The sequence below is a fragment of the Aulonocara stuartgranti genome (assembly GCF_965226115.1).
Source record: "Aulonocara stuartgranti genome assembly, chromosome: 9".
Taxonomy (NCBI): Eukaryota; Metazoa; Chordata; class Actinopteri; order Cichliformes; family Cichlidae; genus Aulonocara; species Aulonocara stuartgranti.
Window position 1 is genome coordinate 34,973,744 of NC_138960.1, and position 24,904 is coordinate 34,998,647.

A 24,904-nucleotide genomic window follows, 5' to 3' on the forward strand; every position below is an offset into this window, starting at 1 on the left:
CTCTCGCCGTTATTCTCCCTGAATGAAATGCAGAGTGGTGATGGTTTAACGCAGTAAAAATACACATCCATTAACATCTTTTATGAGCCGTAGAGGAGCATTAAACTCACTTCTATCCTTATAATGACAGATTTTTAAAGATGTTACCCTGTGATGCATGACTACATGATTTTTTTTTAATGTCTACAGTAAATTATGCACCCAATAATGGACTAAGTATATCATTTTTATCTTACTTTGTAGAGACTAAACCTTCTAGGCTAGTCTACTGCCATGATAAACGTGCACTTTAACATTTTCTTCATGTATTACTAACTATTTTAATGCAATAAGATCTTCCCCGAATCTCTCTGCTGCCTCCAACAGCCTGTGGAGTCTTTTCTGTACGATGCACAATAAATTTGAGTGAAGGGTTAGATACTCGTACCCACTCAGAACACCTCTATTTCCCTTTTTAGCTCCAACAGTTAGCAACACTAGCTAGTATTAGCTTAGAAATAGAGTTGACTAATCACAAATGTCACGAAATGACACACAAGAGGACAAAAGGCCGTCTTTATTGCGCCTGATGTTAGCTAACATCAGATTAGCTAACATCAGGCACCGCAGCTAAGTTAAAGCTAGCCGGCAAACTCGGATACAATTGGCTAGCTACTTTAAGCAGCTAAACTGATCCATGACACATATTTCAACTAAACTACACAAGATTTTAGACATCAGTGGCAGAAAGCAAAGATGTGTAAGTAACACTTGCTTTCCAAAGTAACAGCCAACATGGTGGCAGTTAGCCAGCTAGCTGTAAATTAGCTATGCAGCATCTATCTGACACTGATGGAACTTTACATCCAAGTCAGCTTTGCTATTACTGCACTAACACTGAGGTATACACCACACTCACCACTTCAGCAGGTATCAGGTGTTCAGCTGCTTGCTAACACAAATATCTAATCAGCTAATCACATGGCACCAACTCAGGAGTTGCTAAAGTTTAAACATCAGAATGGAAAGAAATGGGATTTCAGTTACTTTGAACGTTGTATGGTTGTTGATCCCAGATGAGCTCGACAGAGTACTGCAGGGATTTACGGACACAACCGTCTCTAGGGTTTACAGAGGATCGTTCAATGCCTTTCTGCTAAAAACAGGGAACTGAGGTTACAATTCACACAGCTCACCAAACGCCGCCCGGCTTGATGAGTTTTTGCTGCGACATTCAGATAGTAAACCTGGTTTTAAAACATGATGATGAGCTCACGGCACTCAAATGGCCTCCAAATTCACCAGACCTCAGGAACCTTTGGGCTGTGGTGCAGCAGGATTCATATCACAAATGCAGCAAACAAATGTGCATCAGCTCTGTGAGGCTGTTGTGCCAACATGGACCCAAATCCCTGAGGAGCGTTTCCAGCTCCTCACTGAATGGCATGAATAATTAATGCAGCTCTGACATACAGTTCATACGATAGAGCGAGACTTCAGGACAGTGTGGCGCGACTCACTGCTCAGGTTCGTGCTTCCTGAACACAATGTGTGTGTGTTCTTTAGCAATAATAGGTTGTAAGCTTTATGGATCATGTATCTGTAGCAAGTTTCAAATCTTCTCAAGTTAATTATCACAGAAACGCAGTGAAACCTGGATCTGCCTGAGGGAAACGAGCCTGCCCAAACTCTGATGGATGGTTGAGAAAACGCTTGTGAATCATTTCAGATTTGTAGCATCCTGTCGAGTTTAATCCACCTTCCTTCGTTTCACTCTGACTTCCAGCTTCACACTGTTGTGTTTACATTTGATCTGTCCTCGTATCGGCTTAATAAATCCCCCGCGAGGCGCTCTGAGTCATGCTGACCTGTACGAATGTGTTATACTAATAAAGTTTGACTGATTGATAAAGTTTTTCATGTGCGCGTGGGTTCTGCTGCTGCTGAGGAACGTCGGTTATTTCATGACCTGCGGTGTGAAGGAGGACAGTTATCTGCCTGACACGCTGTATATATGCAGCCATAAAGCAGCGCGACTGCAGCATCTATGCATCAGAGTGTGTGTGTGTGTGTGTGTGTGTGTGTGTGTGTGTCATGATAAGTGTGCCTGTGGGGCGGCCGGGCTGCAGCAGGATTTACAGGCGCTGTAGTCGATACAGCAACGTTTATTTAAAACAGCACGTCCCGGAACGACCCCGCATCCATCTTCACTCCTCCTCCTCCTCCTCCCCAAGCTTCTCTTTAACCCCCCTACACTGTCACCTCGTCCTCCTCCTCCTCCATCTTTGTTGCATCTGTTGAAGCAGCACCCCACACACAGTGCTCACAAAGGCTAAAGGTTCGCTTGATTTATAGACGCTAGAGCAGAAGTGAGCTGTCAGGAGAGGCTAACAAGAAAAACAAAATAAAACTGATGGTCTGGGAAGTAAAATGTGCCTCCAAACTGCTTTGTTTTAAACTGAAATAAACAACAAACCGCTGCTCACGCCGCAGAGTGTGGAAACAAGGACGTAGCCACCGTGCAAATATTAGCAAACGCTCTCCTTAAAAGCTTTCAGCTTGATTTCAACACCATCGTAGCTTTTTGAAGGTCCCACGTATGAGGCTGCGGTAGAGTTCTTATCATAGATTTAGCATCACGGTTGTATTTAAAACACAGCCTATAGCCACTGTGACGTCAGCAAGGAGCAGACGGCCGAGTTGATTAAACTCCACCGAGACAGCGGTGACGCTAATCAGAAAGATAGACCGTCACATTTCACCGCTGTTTACTTCCGGCCGACCCGACCTTCTGAGGACCCGCCCACGTAGACCGCGAAGGCCGGGTCCTCAGGAGGATGCAGCCCATGAATTTGGACACGATTAAAACTCTGGAACAAACGGGAAGCATTCCAGTCTTTCCTTTATTAATCTATAAAAATAAATAAACATACAATAAATACACGATGACGTCTGGTTTGCTGTTAGTCAAATTTAGGTTACTTGTGTTGGTTTGGTACTGATAGTTTTTAAAAGCATTAGCTAACTCATTGGCTAATGCTAACTGAATATCCAGACAATGTGATTGGTCAGTTGCAGCACTGACCCTGGACAACACTACAATGATGGTGTAGGAAAAACGCCAACACATCGGATCACGCCCATAACGCTGCCATCACCATGTTACAGATGATGTGATACGCTTCATATCAGGAGCCGTTTGTCACTCTGCAGTTCTTCTTCTCAGCGTAACCAGAGGTTTGCACTGTGAGACTGTCACTACTGCACAGTACTGCAGCTCAGCGTCCATCATCCTGTTTGTTCTTCCTCTCCTGCAGTCTGCTGTCGTCTCTGCTCACACAGACACTCTCTTCTCTGCAGCGACAGAAACTTTACTTTTATTCTGAGTCCAGTTAAACGAGGGGAGATGCTCGGGAGAAGCTGCCTTCACCACACTGAGTATGATGGAAGAAAAAGGAGAAAAAGTCTCCTCCAGCTTCCTGTTTCCCACCTGAACCAGTCACATGACTGAAACCAGCTTTGAAGAACAGACGTCCAGTTAAACCTGCGTCAGCTTTAATCATGGCTTTAAAAACCCCTTCCAGGAGCCTCCGGGTCACTGCGGCACTGCAGGAAACACCTGAAACACCTGAGCAGTGCCGGCTTCACGTGAGGGAGTTTGTGAATGAAACAGCAGCGGAGCTCGTAGATGAGCATTATTTATCCTCCCTGATTTATTTGTTTTCATTGTAATACTCCTTTTTTCCTTCTCATTGTTCATTAATATTACATGGAGGCTCTGTGCCGTCGGCAAACTCTTTGTCTTCATGGAAATCCAGTCCGGCAGCGGCAGCTCGGAGCTTCTTTATGAATGTAAGAGGCCGGTCGGTCGGTCAGTGCATCGATCGGTCGGAGCCGTCGCCGTCCTGAGGGACAGCGAGGGCCGATCCGAATCAATCATCCTCTGTTGTGGCAGCTCAAAGCTCGGTTTTTCTCCCCCGATCTGTCAGATTCAGCAAACAGCAGCTGGAATATGTGGAGCCGGCAAAACACAAAGATAACTGAAGTTCCCGTACAGCAGGCCGACGACCTTCACTGCCAGGGCCGGAAATATCTGCACGGAGTCAGAAGACCTGAAGCTTATGACAGCGACAGAGTCTATCCAGCTCACAGGCCACCACAGTCCAGAGGACGCCACAAACACCACCGTGAGCACGGATGAAGCCCATCGGGTGACCGGCGTCGCGCCGTCAGCCGGATGTGTTTATCAGCGTGTAGCTGCAGAGCCCTGCAGGACACCGAGTCCGACCTGTGCTGCTGCAGGTACGCCCAGCTGCACGAACTTTAGCAAGAAACTAAACTTTTAGCAAAATAAAGACAAAAATAATGCAGGTTGAGTTTAATTTGACTGAAGTCTGAGAGCAGATGGAGCTCATCAAACAAATCTCTCACATGAGGATTCATCCACGCTAGCCCCCGAGGTTCAGCTAGGTTTCTTTTCTTAATTTAGTGCTTGGGTGGCACATTTTTAAAGAACATATGTAAAGAACCGCGGCTGTTGCAGCTGTTGCAGCTGTTGCAGCATGCGCAGTGGTTAAATGTAAACAAACTCTTTTTATTATCCTACTTCTTAAAGTTCATGAATGCAACAAACACAAAGATGAGGCATTACTGTCAGGAGTATGCAAAGTAAAAAATTATCACCCACGATGCACTGCAGCGTCGCCACACGTGGAGGAACATGATTTACTGTCCTGGCGTGCTTTAGGCCTCAGACCTGGAGACTGGTCAACAGCCAGTATTGTTCCCTTACTGGTTTTGACTGGTTACTGGAGGTTGCTGGCAATCAGTGTCAAACTGATAGCTAAAGGCCCATTCAAGATCTACCTGGTAACCACTGGTTACTAGGGAAACACAGCTGTTCCGCAACCGCTACCTGCAACCATCAAAACCCTCTATTGGTTGCTAGGGGGTGCTCTTTGCCTTCAAAGTAAAAGCGGTGCCTTTTCAAATGTGTAGGTTATCGTAGAAATGCAACTTAAAGAGGCGCCATGTTCGGTGCTGTGGGCGTGGCTCGTTTAGCCATCAGACACACAACAGTGGCGGTACGGGCTACAGCGTCTCCATCTGCGCTCCCTGCCGCCATCATGGACCGACTGGGCGGTTCCAATGTTCTGAGCTAACAGACCAACATGAGGGGGCGCCCCTGCTGAACCCTCAGACTGGGAACTCTGGACCGCTGAATTCTCACTTCACGTCAAACATGATGTTAAATTATAGAGATTTCAATCAAGACAAAATCAGAATGATGATTATTTTGTGACCCAATCACGTGGCGTGGCTTTGGATCCCTGGGCGAGCCGAGTCCAAGACAAAACATCTCATCTCTCTGTGCCGCCCGCGCGAGCGGAGAAACCTGTACGGCTTAAATGTAATTGAGATGAAAGGTGTTTGTAATATTGACGCTTTCTGCCTCAGAACGTTCAATAATTCAGCGCCGACAGCAGCTCGCTTTAAAGTCGCTCTGATCGCTCAGGTTCTCACATTCACTGGTAAAAATAACTTTGGATGGAGCTTCACCTCTGACTGCAGGACGACCTGAAACACCGACCACCTGTGAGTGTGTGTGTGTGTGTGTGTGTGTGTGTGTGTGTGTGTGTGTGTGTGTGTGTGTGTGTGTGTGTGAGAGAGACAGGAAGTGTGTAGGCGTGAGAATCCTGGCTGCGATACAGTAAACATATGCTGAGGAGACACTGGAAAGATTGCAAATTGGAAATTGAAACTATGCTGCAAACACACACACACACACACACACACACACACACACACACACACACACAGGGAGGGGTTTTTAGCCAATTTCGGCGCTTTGCAATTCATATCTGCCGTGTTTGGGGATTTGATGGAGGCAGACGTTTAGCTGTCACCCACACACGGCGGCGTCCTCTGGGTGTGACGGCAGGCAGGAATCTGCTCGCTGATAATTACACAGTATTGGCACGACGCTGACACATTTCAGCAGCTTTATGAAAACACGCTGCGGCTGTAAATAGACAAAGTGTTTGTATGAAAATAAAATGCAAAACGAGCCGTGAAATTCTGAACGAGACAAATGGAAGACGGTTCATTTGGAGGCTGCAGATCCCCGACAGAGACGGTAATGTTTCATTTATTCTTATAAAACAGAAACACGTCGCAGATGAAGGTCTGATTTGCTCACATTTAATGTTGGCAGATAAACTCAGTCACTCAAAGCTTGTTGGAAGTCAGAATGAACGAAACGGCAACAATAAATAACATACAGAAATGAAAGAGTGACTTCCTAAAAAGGCTGTAGTTAACAGAATATATGATTAGAATAATTATGATTCCTGTTGTCACCCAGACCCTTTAAATAAAAAAGTTTGGCCTTCTTTGCTGTTATTTAAAACCGGATGACAGGAGAGTGTGGAGAAGGATTATTACAGGATTTATTACATTTCTATTTTTTTAAGTTTAATTTCAATTTCTAAATTTTATTTTCCTCTTTTTTTATTTACATTTTTCCAATTTTATACTCAATTTCTAAACTTTTTACTTAAATGTTTACCTTTTTTTAAATTTAATTTTCACCTTTTTTGCATCCTATTTCTTATTTTTTTATTTTTTTACATGGAAATGTTGCATTTTATTTCCTTTTGTTTTCCTTCTGGATTTATTCCTGTAGGCACCAACTTCACGTGCCTACTTTAATTTGTAGTTTACTGTTGATATTGCTGATTAGCGATCTTTGGTCCTCTGTCTTTCATGCACCAAAGCTGCATTATTAGCATTAGCTGACTCATAAAGCTGCTCTCCGTGTTGGAGCTGACTATGATCCACCCAGGAAAGTGTTTCATGATTTAGCAGTGGGATCATTTCCTTCTGGTCCTCCTTTCACAACCAGAGGAGTCGCCCCCTGCTGGCCACTAAAAAAGTGCAGACTTAAGGCACCCACACTGGCTTAACTATGTCCATTATTTCCATGGAGTCAGTGGTGGAAGCCGCTCGCTGAGCCTGGTTCTGTTGCAGGTTTCTTCCAGTTAAAGCAGACGTCTTCCTCCTCAGCGTTTGCAGAGGCTGCCCTGACTGCATTGTTAGGTTTTACCTTAGAATAAAGCAGCTGCAGGTGACTGCTGTGAGCCACACTCTGAATGTGTTTAGGGACCGAGTCACTGCTGGAGCCTCTAGTGGACATTAGAGGAAGTGCAGTTTTTGACCCTTATTCCTTGCCTTGAATGTCGTCTTCAGACCCACAGTCAGACTTTAAGACTCACGGTTCCTCCTGAACAGCAGAACGTTCCTGAGAACGGCTCAGATCACAGAGGATAACGCAGAGCGCCCAATGAAATCGAAAGCTTGTTTTTTATCCACCTGTCTGCAGATAAACTCTGACTCTCTGGTTCTGGAGAGCCAGCTTATGGCGTGATCCTTTAAAACCGAGTCGGGATCTTCTTTGCGAAGTCGGCGGCTGGCAGGTGCGAGCCGTGTTGAGAGGTAATTGGCGGCAGAGCGAGGATGAAAGGCTGATCAGGTGACGTGCAGGTCGACCTGACTGACAGCACAATCCTCCACGTGCAGGCGTGCTCTGCCTCGACAAATGTGACCGAATCTCAGGAGGAAGTAGAGCGTGTGATCCGTTCTGTGATCTATCAGGTCAAACGTAAGACTGTAGTTCAACAAAGACAGATCAGGAAGGCAGTAACGAGGGAGGGGGGCTGCTCTCCGGGGGGGCTGATCACTGTAGGACACATGAGCACAAACCACACGTCTGGTTTTCACTCTCACTGATAACTCATTAACCCTTTAAAGACCATCACAGACCCAAGTCCACCAGAGTTTATCTTCATATTTTTACCTGCTGCAGTGACGTTTTTGAGCATTTCAACTTGCTGTACATCAACACAACCGTTAAATTCACATTTTCATAATATGTATGCATTAAGTCCAGAGTAACCACAGGAACATCCCTACTGAGGTGCGTCCCTCAAAACTGTCAATGCAAAGAAGTTCGAAAGTCCAACCACAGGAGGTTTATTTCGAGTGTCGTCATAGTTTCATTTTTGAGAAATTTATAAACTGCAGGAAAAACAAAAATATTATTCTGCACAATTTGCAAAATAAAACAGTGTCAAAATAAAGTATTTCCAACAAAGTCAAACACACCAGCAAACATTTGAAAGGCTCTGCAGGGAAAAAGAACTACACTTCCCATGAAGAATGACATCACTTCCGGTTTTCACAGGTAATACTGGAAATGCGATTGTTCGTACTGACGTTTTTCCACCATAGAAAGTGCTGTGAACAGCTGATCAGATCTGAATGCATGTAAGCTCTGGTTTCATGTGTAAAAACTATATTGCACTAGCTCATGTGGGGATTTAAAATTAGTTACACAATCGGGAGCGTGCCTTTAAAAAATGGGCTTTGAAAGGTTTTAAATAAATGAAGCTCTAATGTTTCAGTTCAGTGTAGAAGAAACTTTAACAATAACAGTTTCAACCTGACGCACCTGAACACCGAGTCACGCTGCCTCCATAAAAAAGAAAAACAAAGATTTATGACTAATTAAAAAAGACAAATTAAGAGTCAGAAGTTTCACTGTTATCTTGCACTTTTGAATTTTTATTACATTTTAACTTTGTCTAATTTTTTACAATTTTTTATCTTGTTACTTGCTCTTCAGTGAAAAATGACTTTGATGTTCTGACTTTGTATCAAAAGGGAGACAATTAGAATTTCAAAAGTATGATTTTTTTCATCTTTTCTTATGTAATGTCAGCTTTTTATTTCAAAATTAAGAGTTTTCTTTAGTCACCAGAACGTGGTTTATGTCGCAGTTAAGATATTTCAAAATAAGATTTGATGCTGGCTTTCTCTCCAATGAGTTTTATGTTGGAGTGTTGACTTATTTACCTAAACTGATGATGATGATGATGATGATGATGATCTCACAATGTCAGATTTTTTCTTACGTGACTTTTCGTTTAGTAATTTTGTTTCAACAGTTTAACTTTTTAATCTCAGAAGTAGACTTTCGATGTCACGCCAGGTCAGATGTTTTATTCTGTAATTTAGACTTATTGTGTCAAAGCATGGCATTTCCTGTTGCAGTGTTATATTTTATTTTGGAAATCCTCTAAATTTGATTTGGCATTAAATTTTTCACGTTCACTGTTTGGTTCGTAATTTCACCTGTGACACTGTGATTGTGGATAGACTGAAATCAGCTTCCACACTGATGGATCAAACAACAGCATCTATAACTCTGAGTGTGCTGTGTGGTGATCATGTTTATGTGTCTTGTGTTGCTCCTCACAGACACGCTGCTAATATGAAACATTATGAGGCTCTGGTAAAACAGCCGTCGTCAGCCTGCAGCCACGAAGAGACTGAGCACAGCAGCAGCAGCGTCACAGAGCCACTCGGGCTCTTTTATATTCTCCTGTAATCTCGTGTCAGGCCCTCAGAGAGCCTGACACACTTCGCTGCCTCCTTATTAGCGCCTGAATGTTTTATTTTCACAGTTTTACCAAGTGCTCGGATCAGGACGGAGCCGGCGCTCACTTTCAGAGACCCACGAGGCCTCGCAGGTCATAAAACATGGATTCAGATGAAGGGAAGCGAGCGAGTCCCGACGAGCGGTGCGAGGACAACAGCAGGAAAACGCAGACTCGTGTTTAGAATCTGCACAAAGCTGAGGACGAGCATCGTCCCGGTGTGTCAGAGGCCACAATGGGAGTCCAGGAAGCTCTGTCTGCTGGGCTCAGCAGGTTCAGGAAGGACTTTATTGAACAGATGGAGGACACACACACACACACACACACACACACACACACACACACACGCACACACACACACACGCACACACACACACACGCACACACAGAGAGAGAGAGAGAGAGCAGGGAAGCTGTACACACAGACATGCTAGAGAAATCAATTTGACATCCTGGGTGATATTTGGAGAGAAAAGGATTATCTCTCTCACACACACACACACACACACACACACACACACACACACACACACACCTCTGTATCTCCCCCTCACCTCACAAAAATTAGCGCAGCAGCTAATTTGTCCTCTCTGACAGCAGAACAAATGCTAACGCTCCCCATCGCTAATACAGTTAGCATACCAGGCCGGGTCATTACTCGAGTCGGAGCGACTGTGCCTGCTGCCTCGAGCTCACCACACGCTACTAACAGTGATGGCGGCAGAGGAGCTGGATGGCACCCGCACCAACACCTAAACTCCTGCTCAGAGGTATGTTGGCACAATATCTGCCAGCTGATACAGGAGGAGGCAAGGCAGCAAGGACAGGAAAGCAGAAAGGAAGGAAAGGGAAGGAAGGAAGCAAAGAAAAGGAAAGTGGAAAGGAAGCAAAAAAAAGGAAGCAAGAAAAAGGAAGCAAGAAAAAGGAAGCAAAAAAAAGGAAGCAAAGAAAAGGAAAAAGGAAGCAAGAAAAAGGAAGCAAAAAAAAGGAAGCAAAGAAAAGGAAGCAAAGAAAAGGAAAGCGGAAAGGAAGCAAAGAAAAGGAAAGCAGAAAGGAAGCAAAGAAAAGGAAGTAAAGAAAAGGAAGCAAAGGAAAGGAAAGTGGAAAGGAAGCAAAGAAAAGCAAGCAAAGAAAAGCAAGCAAAGAAAAGGAAGCAAAGAAAAGGAAAGCGGAAAGGAAGCAAAGAAAAGGAAGCAAAGAAAAGGAAAGCAGAAAGGAAGCAAGAAAAAGGAAGCAAGAAAAAGGAAGCAAAGAAAAGGAAAGTGGAAAGGAAGCAAAGAAAAGCAAGCAAAGAAAAGCAAGCAAAGAAAAGGAAGCAAAGAAAAGGAAAGCGGAAAGGAAGCAAAGAAAAGGAAGCAAAGAAAAGGAAAGCAGAAAGCAAGCAAGATAAAGGAAGCAAGAAAAAGGAAGCAAAAAAAAGGAAGCAAAGAAAAGGAAAGCGGAAAGGAAGCAAAGAAAAGCAAGCAAAGAAAAGCAAGCAAAGAAAAGCAAGCAAAGAAAAGGAAAGTGGAAAGGAAGCAAAGAAAAGCAAGCAAAGAAAAGGAAGCAAAGAAAAGGAAGCAAAGAAAAGGAAAGTGGAAAGGAAGCAAAGAAAAGCAAGCAAAGAAAAGCAAGCAAAGAAAAGCAAGCAAAGAAAAGCAAGCAAAGAAAAGCAAGCAAAGAAAAGGAAAGTGGAAAGGAAGCAAAGAAAAGCAAGCAAAGAAAAGGAAGCAAAGAAAAGGAAAGTGGAAAGGAAGCAAAGAAAAGGAAGCAAAGAAAAGGAAAGCAGAAAGGAAGCAAGAAAAAGGAAGCAAGAAAAAGGAAGCAAAAAAAAGAAGAAACACCTAAACTCCTGCTCAGAGGTATGTTGGCACAATATCTGCCAGCTGATACAGGAGGAGGCAAGGCAGCAAGGACAGGAAAGCAGAAAGGAAGGAAAGGGAAGGAAGGAAGCAAAGAAAAGGAAAGCGGAAAGGAAGCAAGAAAAAGGAAGCAAGAAAAAGGAAGCAAAAAAAAGGAAGCAAAGAAAAGGAAGCAAAGAAAAGGAAAGCGGAAAGGAAGCAAGAAAAAGGAAGCAAAGAAAAGGAAAGCGGAAAGGAAGCAAAGAAAAGCAAGCAAAGAAAAGGAAAGTGGAAAGGAAGCAAAGAAAAGCAAGCAAAGAAAAGCAAGCAAAGAAAAGGAAAGCAGAAAGGAAGCAAAGAAAAGGAAAGCAGAAAGCAAGCAAGAAAAAGGAAGCAAGAAAAAGGAAGCAAAAAAAAGGAAGCAAAGAAAAGGAAGCAAAGAAAAGCAAGCAAAGAAAAGCAAGCAAAGAAAAGGAAAGTGGAAAGGAAGCAAAGAAAAGCAAGCAAAGAAAAGGAAGCAAAGAAAAGGAAAGCAGAAAGGAAGCAAAGAAAAGGAAGCAAAGAAAAGGAAAGCAGAAAGGAAGCAAGAAAAAGGAAGCAAGAAAAAGGAAGCAAAAAAAAAAAGGAAGCAAAGAAAAGGAAGCAAAGAAAAGGAAAGTGGAAAGGAAGCAAAGAAAAGGAAGCAAAGAAAAGGAAAGCGGAAAGGAAGCAAAGAAAAGGAAGCAAAGGAAAGCAAAGCGGAAAGGAAGCAAAGAAAAGGAAGCAAAGAAAGGAAGCAAAGAAAAGGAAGCAAAGAAAGGAAGCAAAGAAAAGGAAGCAAAGAAAGGAAGCAAAGAAAAGGAAGCAAAGAAAAGGAAAGCGGAAAGGAAGCAAAGAAAGGAAGAAAAGAAAACTAATGGACGATTCAGGCTCCGGTTACCTTGGCAACCAGAGTCTGACTAGTCCATTAGCGACCAACTACGAGCTACAAAGCGATGCCTGACTCTTCCATTTCTTTAGGGCAGAGGTGGATGAGGAGGGCTGGATTTGTTCATTTGGCTCCACCTTCAGCTTCCTGTTGCTGTGTTTCCTTTCAGGAGCATCTGGGAGGAAAAGCTTCGCTCACTTTTACTTCGAGTACTGATGCTCGACTGTTGGGTTTTTCTCTGTACCTATGAAGCGCCTTGAGGCGACTTTTGTTGTGATTTGGCGCTATATAAAGAAAATTGAATTGAATGCTGCACTGATGCTGCGCTGCAGCTGCCAACCAATTCCCAAATCCCTCCAATCTGATTCTCTCTGAGTCAAGTCATTTTCCTCCACATCCATAGTCTCCGCCCACTGGCGACCTGCAGCACGCTAACATCATTACATCAATGCACTCTGATGTTAGCGAGCAGCTCCACTAAAGCAGTTACAGACGTACACCTGGGGTATGACCCCATTTACAATCCCATCAACACCGGCATGGAAGAAGATTGGCCTTCTGGGTAATGTAGTTCAGATTCAGAGACTTGAAGGATGGCGAGGTCTTCTGAGCTCGACGGAGCGATGGATGTGAGGGAGGATGGACACAGAGGAGTTTTAAAGAGGAAAACCAGCACAGAAACACACCTGCTGGTGAAGTGTGTGTGTTTGCAGTGTGAAAGGCAGCAGAAGGTGTCGTGAAATAACAGGATCAATCGTCATTTTCAGTCGACAGCTTTCCCATTAACTTCTGTTCTAACCGTTTTTAAGCATTCCCACTCTTTGAATGGAGGAAACACACTGATGTAGCAGAAATATGACGTTTGTGAGCATCAGTGGAAACTTTTCATCATCCTGCTGAAAATTCAGCCAAAATCCAACCAAAGCAGAGCAGGCTGGTATAGGGCTTTGGAGCGTGATGTCACGGGGGTGGGCGTGGAAAGGATTTTGGCCTGATCCGCCATTTTCGGGGTCAAAACAAAGCGCAAGCGAAAAAGGAGCGAAGGCACACACAACAGCCATGGTTCGTATTTGCTGTGTGTTCGGCTGCAATGTTCGATCACTCGACCGGCAAGAGAATAAGCTTGAAAAGGCTTTCTCTTTTCATTCTTTCCCAACCTGGAAGCAACATGAGCAGCTCGTGTATCGATGTTACCAAACGAAGGCGTCCAGCCTGGATAGCAGCTGTGAGACGAGCTGACGTGCAGTTCTCTTCCATCTCCAAATATCTGTTGGTGCTCTTGACATTTTCATTCCGGTAAGTTCTAAATATGTTCATATCACTCTTTATAGCCTATTAGTTTTATTTTCTATGCGCTCTGAGCTCATAGCAAATTAGAACAAACATCCTACTGAGTGATTTTGCAGAACTACCTTCTATTTATAGAGTTGCTAATTATTTGGCATTATTGCAGCAAACCAGACGATGAAATGGGTGAAACATCGTGACTGGGTTCCAGTGCTACACAAGGGACCTGCTGCAAACATACCACCATGCCAATCAGATTACTTCTTCCATGTGAGGGTGAAGAGGTGACCCTCCTGGATAAGATGGTGAAGGTTTGCTGCGTTTGGTGAACAGTGTGATAATAAAACCAGGGAAAATGAAACCTGCTCCTGTTAAATATTCTTAAGTCTTGTGCTGTTAAAATTGCTGTATTTTTTCAAAAGATACAATAAATAAAGTAATGTTAGTAGTGGGTGATGTCATGTAAACACTCATGATTTTGTGTGAACATTTTGTCATTTGTAAACTATAAATGACATCATCATTGTAACAGATGTGATGATCTATAAGGTGGTTTTAATAAATAAATTAAAAAAAAGGGCAAAAATTAGTTTGTTTCTTTATTCAACTTTTGAACAGTGGTACTCAGTCAGTACATATTCAGTAAATGCAAATTATTTACACGGCAGTGCACTACAGGCATAAATCTAGACCCCTAGATAAAACATTATGGGTCATTCCCACAACCCACAGCTTTACTGTGTTCCAGCAAAGTATCCAATAGCAGTGACAACTCCTCCACAGTAGCAGGTGGGGTTTTTCTGTTTTGAGGACGGCTCCTTTTCCCTGTCACTACAGATGGTCTGTTTAGGTTTTGATCAAGAGCCTTTTTTTTGGGCAGCTGAAGAGGAGACGTCTATCTTATGGCCAACCTCTGGCTGTATCTTGGTCATATTACCCAGCAAAACCCAGTATGCAGGTTCATCTGTAACAGTCCTTGTGCCACGGATCAACACTGTTGCTTCTACATTAAACAGAAGAGCAGCGACATGGCTGCAGGTCTCTGCGACTCCGGCCATACAGGTGCAGTGGGCGGCTTCAACCTTCCCTGTGATGCTCACAGTGACCCATGGCTGCAATGCTGGTTCATTCAGTCTTAGAGTGCAGCACCTGAAACACACACAGACAAAGTTCATTTAAAGACAAGAACTATGAGCCAAGGCCGACATAAATGTGTTTTATCTACTTTATCATAAATGTAACAAAGTGTTTAGAAAGTTAGCACATACTGTACATGTAATTTTTCATTTCTTTATGTGTTCATCTATAGAACGCTGCATGTTATATTCTAAATCTGCCTGTTCTCTGTCAGAAACCTGCCTGCAGAAAATGAACCTAAAGTATGTAATGCAAGGATGTCATCACTGTAGAGATGGAGAAAGCATAAAGTGACAATTATGAATCACTTAATATGATAAGGAGATTCTGCAGGTCATTAATCAAAGTATAAAATTAAAATAAAATGTATTTTTAGTGACACAGGATACAAACATGGAAGCAAGATGTATAATTAGGATTATTTATAATAAATATGAATAAATCATTGCAATTTCTTTAACCATAAAGAATAACTAAATCCTTCAGGACAATGTCACATCAATGCACTGAACTCACTATGTTATCCCTCTAACAGCCTCCACATGTTCTCACTGTAATTTCCCCTCATAAATGAATTTATGCTGCACTAATGTGAATGTTCGGATGGAAATCAAACGCATTTCACACGCAGTACTCGAGCTGACTTACCTTTGCTTGAATGACGACTTGTACGCGCTGACTCCACAGATAAGATACAAAAATATGTCAGGCTACGTCAATAGCGGTTGGTCTTCAAGGTTTCTACTCCACGGCCGTATTTCATACGGGTCCACATTTCCAATGCACGCTATTTTCTGCAAGTACCGCTGCTTCGCCTCTGGACGCAATCGGTCTCTATACAGTCCATTCTCTTTTGAGCTGCTTTTAAGCATCTTTCTTCTAGTCGTCGTTCCAACACAGTGTGTTTGTTTTGATTCGTAGACCCCGAAAATGGCGCCGCGCTCCCACAATGCATTGCGGCGTGACGTCAACTCCAAAGCCCTATAAATGACTGAAAGAGGAAACGCCCACATCTGGAGCAACTTCTCCATCAGACATCAAACTGTTTCATTTCTATGATATTTCCTGCCTTTAACTTCCCTCAGTTTGATTCTTTAGCTGGAAATGATGACAACACCACCATATGACCATGCAGTGCACCTCAGTTACATCCTCCACCACGGACGGTTATAAAACACTTCAGAGCCCACAACCTGCTCAAGATATTACAGTGACCACTTCAAATCATCCTGCTGTCAGCTGACAGGAAAACTCAGCCTCTACATAATCCAGAGCATCCTGGACGAGCCCCCAATTTATGCAAAGACTCAACTCATGAGTTCAAGGACTGAATGTTTTTAGAAAGACGAGTTTGGTTTCATAATGTCAAGAAGTAGGGAAAGAGAAGGAAAAAAGCACGAATTAAAGAAAGCAGAGAATAGAAGTAGAACTTTAACGTTAGAAATTAAATAGAAACCAAAAAGAAAAGGAAAAGCAACAGAGACAGGAAAGGCAAACAAAGAAAAGGAAAAGTGATGCTAATGAGAAGAAATAGGAAAAAAGAAACAGCTGGGACAGCATTATGAGCAGCGCGATTCCCTCTAAAGCCAAAACGAACATGCCAGTGTTTCCCATCAGGTGTGTCAAATTTGCAATAATTCCCCCCAAAGAGGTGGCAGTGTCAGGTATCGTGGTAGCTACGCCCACCTTTAATATCTGTACCTGTTATGTTTGACCTCACACACTGTGACCCTGGTGGTGCTCACAGCCGGCATAGATACAAGCTTTGACCACCTCCTGAGAGCAGATCCAGAGCCGCTGCTTCACACGTCCATGAACGAGCTGCACACGCGCTAATTCTAATGCGAAGCCACGGAAACAGCCGTTAGCAGTTAATCACCTTGGCTGCAGCTCTCTGATGTCCAAGTTTTTACCCGCTCAGGTTTTACTGTTTTATTATTCAAATTAAGCACTAATGAATTCAGAGGCGGGCAGTAAAACATAATGCACTGCTGGGCCGCTTTTTGTTTTATCCCTTTATTTCTGATTACAGCTGAAGCTTATCTGAGATCACAGCAGAGTTACCTGTCGGGAAGCTTCAGCGGCCCGTCCACCCTGCTCTCTGAAACACCTGCACCAGTTTAGCCGCATCAAAGGCTAAAGGTATCTGTGGTGCTGAGGGGTCTGAAGAGATCTAACAGCAATAAGGCAGGAGCTGGACGGCCTAACGAGCTTCATAATGAATTTCAGTTTATTGTATGGTGTCGGCACTCTCACGGTGCTGCTTGGGCTGCAGAGGGAAAACAACTCCAGAGTGCATCCTGCTCAGCTGGAGACACAGAAGAGCTGCAGGACACAGCCTGGTGGAGACCAAAACCAGAATTTACACTGCAGGGATGAATCAGTAACGCCACAAAACACATGCTGATTGGTTGTTTGTGTAAAGCGCTGATCCACTGCTCCACACGGCTCTTAAAGAGAGCTCACAGGATGAAGCATCTGCAGTGTTCAAAACAAGCAGCAGACTGTGCTGTATGTGCCACAGATACACAAACAGTGTTCAGTGTGCAACACAACAGACCAGGCCACAAACCACCACAGTCTCTCCCAGTAACCTATGACTGCAGCCCGTGGTGCTGGCTGATTACCACATGTGGCTGAATGCAGTCCAACAGAAAAGCTGCAAAGTTAGAAGAAACCGTCCTCATGCCTTCATGGGTTTTATTTCCTCCAGTTCTCCACATCAGCAGCATTTAGGCCGGATTTAAAAGTCTGTCCAACCCACACGCAGTCCTCAGATATTAGTTTTTAAGGTTGTTAAATCCTGCAGGACCTCAGTGAGCATGAACCAAACAGAAATCATGGACAGGAAAAGACTGAAGATGAGCTCTAGCACCAAATCCCACAGTGCCAGTTCACAGTTTCATCTCTGTATGAAGCCTGCCTTCAGTTAGTGACATTATCATTTGGTAAAAGCACCAAATCTCCACCATAATAACTGGTTTAAATGCCCGACTTTTTTTCTCCTCACCAAGGGACGCAAGCTCAGCCTCCTGCGCTCCTGTGAGAGTGTAATACCACGTTTTACCATCTAGGTTCAGAGGGGCGCTGTTTCACTTGTTCTACAGTCAAATACTGTGCAGAGCAGGCGTGTCCAAAGTCTGGCCTGGGGGCCAATCATGGCCCTAAGTCAGATTTTATATGGCCCTTTGTGTCTACCTTAAAAAGCTTCACTTATGGCCTCCACCACAAACAGAATCAACAAAGTGTCATTTCTCTGTCACCTCCTGCTGCCAGCACCGTGAGATGCAACCAGTGAGTAGAGTTTTACACACTCACACAACAGTAAGTCTGGTTTAAATGAACCTGAGATTCTGATATTCAGCAGCTTCACTGAAGCTTGAGCTCTGTGTTATTTTACTCTCAATATTTTTTTAACAAAATTACAAAATGACAACTAAAGTCTGAAAACAATTGGGATTTTCAGGAGAAAACGTCACCACGGACACAACAGGAGTCCCGCCCTCGCCCTCCACATGGCGCTGCAGAGGCGTGTCACCCAGGACGGCCCCACAACATCAGCACCACAGGGTGAATTTCGTCCAGTGAAGATGGATGTCTCAGTGATGGAAGACCCTGCATCCACAGACTGACGACGGCGAGTCATCAGCATAAAGGAGACTCCCAAAGATCTCCTTTCACCACCCGACTGTGTTCCTGTTAGAAGCTTCCTAAATCCAACCAAACTGCAGCTGAAAGAATTCAAATCTAATCAATCAAGTCAACTAAAAATAACCAATGATGAGTGGCTTTCTGCATCTCTCAGGACTCAAACCCCACCCTCCCAGGTGAAAGTCTGATCCGTTCGTCCAACACTACCTGCTGCCTCACCTGACAGACCGAAGTGTTTCTGCCAGAATCCCTGAGATCAAACTTCTCCCTCTTTTTACACAAGTTGCAAAGTTATTACATCACAGCGACGTGATTGGCCAGCGGCAGTGATGGTGCTGTAGTTTGTAGGAAAGACAAAAACACCTGGATATCACCTCAGATTCCTCAGACCTCGGATCAGGAACAAAACCTGCCGCTACATCGCATCCTGCATTAATGGACTATGGTTTGCTCCGTTTAGGAAACCTGTTTTCATTTCCCAAACGTATTCTCTGGGAGCAAACAGCGGCCCAACAAACAGAGTCAGCCGCTCTGAGACCCAGAGGCGATGTCTCCCCGGCTGAAATCTACGATGGATGGTAATTACCAGCGAAGGCAGCGAGCTGGATGTGGATGGCCCCCGTGTTATTAATGAAAGCTAATGAAGGCTGCGGCTCTGGTCTCCTCTCCTCCCTCCATCGCTGAAGGATGGAGGGAAGCAGCCAGCTGGGTTCATTTAGACTCACACAGACGGACCTCATGCCTTCATATTTCTCTGAATGTGTGAGTGAAAAAACACTCAGTGCTGGGTTTCACCCAACTCAAGAGCGCCGTCACAGCGGCAGAGACGTGCCCGGGTTTGAATTCAGCTGGTACTGAACATTTACTCCACAAACCTGCCAAATATGCTCCGTCCCATACTTAAACACCACAACTTTGATAAACACTGACATTAAAATGAAACCAAAGAAACCTCACGAGCCTTTTCAATTAGAGTTGCAGTAGAGCTGCACGATTAATCGTTAGAAAATCGCGATCTCATTTCCAAATGACAATGATTTAAAAAAAAAAAAAAAAAAAAAGACGACGATTGTACCGCATTTTGATCCGGGACGTTCTCTGCATGAAAACAAGCGCTCACTCGTCCTGCTCAACAAATGACAAGGGCGGAGCCTTATACCACGTGATACACAAGCTGTGCTGTGTGATGCTAAAATTAGCAGGAAAAAACAACGGAGAGCACGTCAGGGATGACGAGAAAGTGGCAGGAGAAAATCCGTCCCGGTCAACCACCCAAACATCAATAACGGGAACCTTATACAGCGCTTCTCTATACACGTCGAACTCCCGCAGGCACAAAGACATTACGGAGGCTATCACTTATCACCTGACCACAGATATGGCTCCATCAACACTGTGCAAAACGAGAGATTTAGGAAAATGATCAACACCCTAGACAAACGCTACACAGTGCCGTCCCGCAACTATTTTTCTGTTGTTGCACTACCTGCTCTGTACACGCAGCGTCGAGCAACGGTGGAGACGGAATTTCAAGCAGGACAACATTTTGTTGTTTTTATGTTTATTTATTGTTTTTATGTTCAGTCTCAACTGTTACGAAGTTGATGTGCAGTTAATAAGTGCAATAAATATTTATACTGGAAAAGAAAATCGTGAGAGAATCGTGATCTCAATTCTAAGCCAAAAAATCGTGATTCTCATTTTATGCAAAATCGTGCAGCCCTAAGTTGCAGTATCATGTGTGGGTCCACGGTGTAGTCGTCCACATGTTTGCCTTACGGATCAAAGGTTTCCAATATTCTCTCCATTAAACTCTTTATTACTCTTTCTGCTGTGTACATACAAAGAGACGCCTGCATCTTCTGTGCCTTAAGAGTGAAGCTAACACTGAAGTGTCAAAGCTGCAGTCTTTCTAATGACCAGCAGAGGGCGGCTCCTCTGGTTCAAGATCATCTGTTAGTACAGCAGCCATGCTATTGGTCAGATAACCGACCAATAACAGCGCAAACACACTCCAGCGGTCCACTTCAGTTAGCTGAGGTGAAGCCTAGCAGACAGCTAGCAGCTACAGCCACCTGTCAGTCAAAGAGGCCACGCCCCTAATAATGCAAACTTTTTGCAGTCTGCCTCAAGTGGACATTAGAGGAACTGGTTGTTTTTCACTAATAAACTGGCTGAAATGTTTTCAGGAGTAAAAAAAGGAAACTTATTGTTAGTTTGTACATTTTAAGCTTCGATGCTAACATCTGTGCTCTCATCATTAACCACAGCAGGCTAACAGAGCGTCAGCTCGAACTAAACCCACGCCTAATCCCGCTGCCGTGGATCGGTCTCCTGTGTGTCCCGACCGTGTGAGGAACTTATCATCATGAATAAAGTGTGAATCATCGCCGCAGATGTTCCCTTCAGTCCACTTCCTGCAGCCCTTTGATTTGGACTTTCTCCAGCTTCTCACCGACACTTCAAAGCATCACCTCGTTCTGACGCTTACTTCCAGTTTTTCTGCCAATTAAAGCAGAGATCGGGTTTGTTTACATCGGCCGCACTCGCTTCAATCCCCGCAGCCCGAGTGTGACATTAAACACAGCAAATACAGCCAAATCCCAGGAAAGCCGGCGTCGTAAATGTGTCTGCGTGCAGCACGACGGAGGTCAGAGCCATAAAATATTCATTCAGAAATAAATGCAAAGGCCCGATGTTGTTGCACTTAATGCCTGGAATGACATTCAGGAAATTTGGAAAGTAGTTTCTCTATCACATTCAGTCGTTTTAAATTGTGAGCCGCTCATGTTTTATTCAGCACTTTGGCTAAATGTCAGCTCACATCATTAGTTAAGCCGCTGATGTGTTTGGGTGCAGTCTGGGTTTTTCTCTTATTTTCTTTTTATTGTCGATAAAAATGAAGAGAAAACACTCGCAGTGGATGCAGGACGCACACACACACCTGTCCAGCTGCTTCAGGCTGCAGGTGCAGAGGAGGAGGCCTGAGGAGTGGAGGTGATGGATGGATGGAGGGGTGGGTGGGTGGATTGGAAGTGATCAGTTTCGGGTCACGGGCTGATGTGTCCGAGACGGATTCTTCCGCCGCTCTGAACGGGGGAGGAAGCGATCGATGGGAGGAACGTCGGGGGCCTTGATCCGCCAGGCAGAAAGCAGCCGGAGAGTGAAAACTCAATCTGCAGCTCACAGCGTGATTCAAGGTGAGAGCGAAGCGGCCGACAGTTCAAACAAACTCATACGGACTCAGCGAGGAGTTCCTCCGCTCTCAGCGGCTCGCAGCACCACGCAGACAGCTTTGTTAGGCCTGAGGCGAGGATTGCACGCCTGCCTGATCACCAAACGAACTTCTCCCAAAGTCTGCAGAAAGTTTGCACACCTTTAAAATTCATGCTTTTTGCATTTATATTTGCACCCATCAGTGCTCCGGAGTTTCTTTTTGCTCAGGATTATTGCTTCATGCTTATTGAAGATGGGAATGAACGCATGTAATGTGTGGGCGCCACGCTGCTGCTCGGTGCGTGGTGTGGAGACCCAGGCCGAGTTTCTGGTTTCAGACATCAAAGCCTCGGTCCTGGAAACACTCAGCACGAGGACGACATTCAGCAGAAACAACCAGGCCTGCGGTCACAACACAGTTTCACTCCACCTGTCCTGACCGCTGACCTCCGACCTCAGTAGAGAAGACCGACGTCCAAGCATTCATTATTGAGCTCCTGCTGAGCCGTCCATCAGTCGGCGCCACGGCGAGGACCTTCACTCTCCTCCTCCATCGCCTCAGAGATTCAACAGTCTGTGTTTCAGACCAGCTGAAAGCAGCTAATTTATCAGGCAAATCATGGAAAGTCAGGATTTTCAAGGCAAATCCAAAACTTTCTTTCACTGCCTGTTTGGAGGAGACGCTGCTTCTGGGTCTGAACGTCTGAGCTCGAATCAGAACAAAGATTCATGAACGTTTCAGAAGCAGCAGGAGGGCGAAGAGCTGCTCCAGGTCGACGCGTCACGTTCTGCCCAAAACACCACAACGTGCAGTCAGGGGCCAATCAGCTCGCTCCAAAAGACCACCGTACAGGACACGCACACACAGACACCCACGTAAACTCACACAGCGGACTAAAAATACAGAGATGACAACCAACGATATCGTCAGCTGTTTCTTTTTGTAACAAACACACAAACTAACACATCAGCATGAACACACACACACACACACACACACACACACACACAGCAGTGTCATTGACCTTTCCACTCAAAGACAGCAGGGCATCAACAAACAGGATGAGTCTGTGACCTTTCATACATCCACTGCTAAAGATCATACTGTACACACACACACACACACACACACACACACACACACACGCACGTCCATCTTTGTGAGCGCGCTCAGTGATGCGAGTCAGGCAGTGAGGGTGGGAGTCGTGGCGTTGACGGTTACATCAGATCTGATGGACAGCTGAAGTTTTCCTTCTTGACCATAAACGACGACTACGTCACGTTTGCACCACCCTCAGCTCCGCTCACACAGCCTGACTCTGCAGCAGCTAGTCTGCATTAAGGGCTGAGGTGGTCTGCGAGCAGCGCGCCATGACGACCTGCCGTGTCTGTCGTTTGTAAATGACGTCACCTCTGACGATACCGTCCCCGTGAACGTCTCTGCGTCCGCTGTCCTGCAGGAGACGTTTGAAGGCTGCGTCGGCAGCTGCGAGTGAACATTTGGAGGTTTAAATCACTGAAGCAGTGCTTTGACTACACGACGAGCTCACAGCATCTGCAGAATATTTAAAAACAGTCACATTTATCCTCTCTGTTCACTTCCTGCCGTCTCTAATCAGGCAGAGACACTGTAAGGGCTAAACCAGTCTGAACTCAGCAAACCGAGCAGCAGAGAAGACAGCGAACGCCTCGTCACCGTCCACAGACTTCACCTGTGAGGAACTCCGTCTGACGGCTTTGTTAGGGAAGCCTGAGAGAGGCTCAGCTGATATCAGTGAGCTGTAACACCGACTGCTGGTGTTAATGATCACGGCTCCTTTAGGAGCACACTCAAATTCATCGGAGTCACACAGGACAGGAGGCCGAGCTGAAGACGCTCACATGTTCACTGGGAGATGGAATGAGTCCATCAGAGGGACGGATGTTTGGACATGTGCAGAGGAGGGAGGGTCATGGATGTAGTGAAGGAGAACAGCTGGAAGAAGGAGGCTAAACATCCTCCTGCTAAGAGGTGATGTCGGCGTTCCTGACGGAGAAGCAGATGAAGCCAAAGAAACAAACAGATCAGAGCCGGTCTGAGGCGGTGCTGGGACGCCATATTTAAATATTCAAACCGTTCCCAGTGAAACATCCACACCTCGTGGATATTTTTAATCCTTCGTGACCATTTCTTGTTTTAAAAACTATCATTTTTTCAGTTTCCAGTAAACTCGGACTTCACAGTTTAAGCAATAAAGTAAAAATTCAGAACATCGTCTCCAACATTGTCCAGAAACTGTCCCGACACGCACGGGACAAATTACAAACCACTTTCAATAAAACTGTGTGTAAACTTTAACGTTCAGCCTCGTCTCAGCGCGTCAGACGATCGGGAGAAGAAGAACCAACAGAAAATCCATCAGACAAAGAAGAAAAGATCCAAAATACAAACGGAGGTCGTTCTGCAGGAAGTGACATCACGCCTCTCATGAACGTTAGCTCCTGTTTATGCAAAGATAATGATCAAGTTTCTGAAAACTACAAGTACAGCTGAGGTTTCCCTGTGATCTAGTAGTTTATCACATGCAGCTCTCTGCTGTGACGTTTGAGTGTCAACGTGACGCGCTGGGACGACTTCAAGCCTACAACAGATAAAGAAACACACGTGACCACATCACACGTAACACGAGTGACAACAGGTTGGCTATTTCACACTTCCTGTCACAGTCAGGCTGCAGGGGGCCGTCCTTAAACCAAGACCAATCAAACTGCAAAGCTCATCAAAGGTAACATCCTATCACAGAAAATACATTTACACCATTACAGGAGGGACTAACTCCACCCTTCAGCCAGCAGTGGACACATCCACCCAGACTGACAGCAAATGACACATGCAGACATGTTGACTGTTAAATATTGATGAAGTTACAACCCCGAGTAAAAATGTGGCTGTGATTGGTGACCATGCTGCAGTCAGCAAGCATTTAAAGAGAAGTTCGACGTGTGTGAAGAATGATAGAAACTGGAACTCTGAGATTATCTACAATGACCCTAAAACCACAGCAACGCCTGACCGAGGGCAGCTCCTGCACACAGATGAGGCTCTCTGTAGACCAGCAGAGGTTTAAGGGCTGTCATAATGTCAGGAGACTTCCAAACATGTTAAATGAAAAACACAGCAGTGCGAGCTCTAAATACATATCCAGCACTCAGAATCGAAACTGCTTCTGAGGTACAGATCAGCTCAAACATTCCTCAGATGGATCCAACTACTACACACAAATCCCAACTAACGACAACATCTCAGAAGCTCTTGATTCACAGCGATGAGTCAGAGCTGTGCTCCATCACTGCAGCAGAGCCTGTGGCCACAGCAGTGAGGGAGACACCTCCTTATTACTTTGTTTGCAGATATTATTCTTCAGGACAGA

At 44.8% G+C, this 24,904-nt stretch overlaps 1 protein-coding gene across 3 annotated transcripts in view; it reads right to left on the reverse strand.

Moving 5' to 3' along the window:
- Window positions 1–24,904, reverse strand: part of fars2 (phenylalanyl-tRNA synthetase 2, mitochondrial) — a 135,352-nt gene that overhangs the window by 108,628 nt on the left and 1,820 nt on the right. The window contains exon 1 of one of the 3 annotated variants that reach the window (XM_082546823.1): window positions 1,282–1,302. The exons of 1 other annotated variant lie outside the window; for it this stretch is intronic. The gene's annotated coding sequence lies outside the window, so the exon portion shown is untranslated. Of the gene's footprint in view, window positions 1–1,026; window positions 1,191–1,281; window positions 1,303–24,904 lie in introns of those variants that run through there. One more of the 3 variants, XM_082546822.1, reaches the window with a different exon arrangement.